At 27.4% G+C, this 4,336-nt stretch overlaps 1 long non-coding RNA gene across 1 annotated transcript; it reads left to right on the top strand.

The window, feature by feature from the left end:
• Positions 1-1,234: 1,234 nt before the first annotated feature.
• Positions 1,235-4,030, top strand: LOC115883830. The gene is made up of 5 exons (XR_004050457.1): positions 1,235-1,259; positions 1,963-2,020; positions 2,676-3,096; positions 3,380-3,472; positions 3,982-4,030. It is a non-coding gene; the product is annotated as an uncharacterized LOC115883830 (long non-coding RNA).
• The last annotated feature ends 306 nt before the right edge of the window (positions 4,031-4,336 follow it).

The following is a 4,336-nucleotide window of genomic DNA, read 5'->3' on the forward strand; positions in this document are numbered from 1 at the left end:
TAACAAATTTCTTCCGTTTGCCACGTTATTTATATAGACCTAAGTAGATTTTAAAAAAGTGACACAGGTACAATTAATAATATATTAGTTCGGCATAAAAGTTGCTGTCACGACATCGGACAATAAATTAAAATTCGTAAAATAAATTAAAATTATTATTTAAACAATTTTTTTTTTTTTGATTTAAGTATACCAAATTTGGGCCCAATCGAACTCCAGGAAATAATATCATAATAGTGTACGTATGGCACCCTTGATATATTTTAAAGGTACCATAATAATTTGGTATATTGCAATGTCACCGAAGATCCGTAGTATACCAAGTTTAAGCCCTATTGCCGCCATGTACCTAATATTGCTATGTCATCAAATATGGTACTATAGAAAATACCACTTTATATGCTCCATGATACCACGATATTACAATGTCACTGAAGATATAGTATACCAAGTTTAAGCCCAAACGAACGCCATGTATCGTAGTATAGTACTATATTATGGTATCACTTGATATGCTTCTGAAAAAACCGGCGTCCAGTTGGCTGGAAAAGGGATCGTGACATTTCCCATATAATTTACATATAAAATGACAGTGATATTCATTTCATAGCTATCGCTAACGCCGTTTTCTCCCAATATGAACTTGGTATGAACGCAATCGAACGTGGGAAGTGGTATAATAGTAGAACAATACTTATTATTTTGTCGCCGAATTACAATGAAAATTCGAGATTCAATTATACAATCAAACGTCAGGAAGTGATTGTAATTTAGCTCATAAGTTTTAATTCCAACTAACATGGCAAACTGAAAAAAAACAGCTCTGATCTGTTTAATATGTTTAAATGATGTAGCAAATTTGAAGGTAGGCTTTATCAAGAAGTATTACGATATGAATTACACAATGGCAGCACTGCACAAAATTCTTTTAAATTTTGTTTGTAGAAAACTGTTTTCTTTTAATTTATTGCCCTCTATTATTAAGTAGCGAAACTACCACATCAAAATATCTGATTTGGAGACAGACTTTTAAAGCCTGCTCCTTTTGCTACCTACAATTTTATACATGTAACGAGGGTTCTGTTGCGTAGCTAGATATATTCTATTAGCATATTTATTATGACTGACGTGTATCTTTTTTCAAATCTAACTTTATTTTAGGTTTTTCTAATTGATGTCTTCACTCTCATTTTTTATAAGATACTTATAGAGACAATAGTATCAATCATTTTTAAAAAATAATTTTGGAATCATACAAGGTGAGTGAAATATTTTACCTTAAAATTGTAGTTTTTAAATGATTGATATGTATTTTTTTTTCAGTAGATTTGTCATAGAAGTCCCATTGAAAAATACCATAACATAATTGATACCTATGAGTTTTTGAAATATGTATTACCATTTTGTACTAAATTTTCTTTTCATTTAATATTCTATCAAAATTTGTAAATCAAAACATAAAGTTAGATAAAAGCTGTGTTTATTTATCGTCCCATTGCTGCCAAAAGTTACTAACTACTTTTTTATTACTTGAAAATAATGTCTAAAGATGAATTGCATTGCATAAAGATAGTATAGTTAGTATTCGGTATTAAAATAAAACATAAATAGCCAGAAATCATAGTTAATGACTTTTGCAATCGGTTCTCCGCTTCAAAACATAGTTAGTGATTGAATTTGGTTGTTCGGAAAAATGTTAGTCAGTTACTTTTGGCAGCAATAGGACGTTATGATATAAAATGGAGAAAATTTCATTTGAACACAAACATTGCATCACAAACATGTTATATAAATTTTAATAATTATTATAAATTATAAATCATATTAATTTTAGGTACTGTGATGTTGTTTTATTTCGTTAAAATTATATATTAATTATAATATAGTAACTGTTAAAAGAAATGAGGTGTAATATACTATTTAGAGTTTGATTTTACTTATACTGATTTATTTATTCTTTAGACTTGGCTTATTAACGAAGATTCTATAGGAAAAAGCGAAAAAACGACTTCTGCAATTGGTAAGTTTGGTATTTTATGCTACTATGCATGTCTACAGTGAAGAAATAACAAGAAAATCGTACTTAACTTGTTAAAAAGCATTCAAATTTTTCCTTTGGCGCGCTTAAATGATTACAGCGCCATTCTTATATAATTGAGATTTTCTGGAACTAACATTGAAAAAACGGTGTAAGCGCCACCATACGGTAAAACTAATTAAATACAAGGTTTCTGTTTTTTACTCTGTATGTGTGGCGCCATCATGTATTAAGTATTTAAACTAACCATTTACAGATTTCTGTATAAAAAACACTGCTATTGCTATCTAACGTTAAGTAGCTGTACTTTGATAAAAATTTTCTTTGAATTTAAAGAAATCTGCAATTTTTAATTCCCAAAACCAATTTAAGTCAGGAGCTTATCTATATGAATAAAATTTTGTACTTAATTTGATTCTAACCCCAGAAAATATATTTTTTTTTTATATTTGTTACATTTTTTTTTTTTATTTTAGAATTTATTTTCAGTTTGTTATCAAATCTACTGGTTAAATTAAAATGTACGATCTATATAATATAGTTTACAACTAATTTTTGATATTATTTATCTACAATTCGTATTTTTAAGCGTAATTTGTGAAGTCAAAGTATATAGCCTTAACATTTTTTGTTACAGATATAGGATACAGATATGAAATAAGACAGTGATAAGAGCTTTTTATGAAGATAAAATGGAAAACACAAGAAAAATGGAGAGATAAAAGATTTTCTTTTGGGAAGATGTGTACTTTCATAGAATTTCATAACAAAATCTCACCGATTGTATCTTGCTTTTCAATGAAAGTGTGGGCCAAGAAAGAGTAAAGCTAGAGCAACAAAATTGGAATCCTGTTGAGCAAACGAATCCGCCAAATGGTTTCTGCTTATAATTGTCTTCAAGTCATTTCTTCAAATACCTCTTCAGAAAATTATACTTTTGAATATTCAGATCGAATAGAAGTTATGCTGTACCTCCTAAATCTGTTTTTTTCGATGATATAAAGATAATTTTATTCTTAATGGTTGTTCCACACTGGTAGAAATGTGCAGTGAATAAGGTAAACTATATTTTTTGTGTTGCTTCAGTGGATCTTTTATTTGTTATAATTTTTGTTTAGATAAAAACAACGTAAATGAAATATTAATAATGCTAGAAAATACACAGCTTTATATTTTACTGTATAAATATTTGTATATTACATTTCAGTATAATAATTGTTACTTCATATGTATATGTATTTTAAAGAAAAGTAGTTTTTAATAGAAAAATTTAACCGTACATTTTTTTTAGTATTTATTATAACTGACGTGCATCTTTTTTTAAAATCATCTATATTTTAGGTTTTCTATTGATGTCTTCAATCTCATTTTTTATATGATATAGAGGCAATAGTAGCATGCATTTTAAAAAATAATTTTGGCATCATATACAAGGTGAGTGAAATATATTTTTACTTTAAAATTGTAGTTTTTAAATGGTGTGCTGTATTTTTTTGCTCAGTAGATTTGTCATAAAAAGTTCCATTTGAAAAATGCCATAACATAATTTATACCTAATAGTTTTTGAAATATCATATCAAATCATTTCTGCAAATACTTCTTCAGAAAATTATACTTTCGAATATTCAAATATTACCATTTTTGTACTAAATTTTCTGTTCATTTAATATTCTATCAAAATTTGTTTATCAAAACATAAAGTTAAATAAAAGCTGTGTTTATTTATGATATAAAATGGAGAATATTTCATTTGAACACAAACATGTTATAAAAATTTTAATAGTCATTATTGTAAATAAATCATATTAGTTTTAGGTACTGTGATTTTGTTTTATTTCGTTAAAATTATATATTAATTATAATATAGTAACTGTTAAAAGAAATGAGGTGTAATATACTATTTAGAGTTTGATTGTACTTATACTGATTTATTTATTCTTTAGACTTGGCTTAATAACGAAGAATCTATAGGAAAAAGCGAAAAAACGACTTCTACAATTGGTAAGTTTGGTATTTTATGCTACTATGCATGTCTACAGTGAAGAAATAACAAGAAAATCGTACTTTACTTACTAAAAAGCATTCAAATTTTTCCTTTGGCGCGTTTAATTGATTACAGCGCCATTCTTCTATAGTGAGAATTTTTGGAACTAACGTGAAGACAATTATGGCGCCACCATACGGAAAGTTCTCAGACTAATTAAATGTAGGTTTCTGCTGGTACTATGTATGGGTGGCGCCATCACGTATTAAGTATTTGAGCTAGTCATTTACAGATTTCTGTATAAAAAAAAACGC

The sequence above is a fragment of the Sitophilus oryzae genome, unplaced genomic scaffold (assembly GCF_002938485.1).
Source record: "Sitophilus oryzae breed Bouriz unplaced genomic scaffold, Soryzae_2.0 scaffold_1_pilon_pilon, whole genome shotgun sequence".
Lineage (NCBI taxonomy): Eukaryota > Metazoa > Arthropoda > Insecta > Coleoptera > Curculionidae > Sitophilus > Sitophilus oryzae.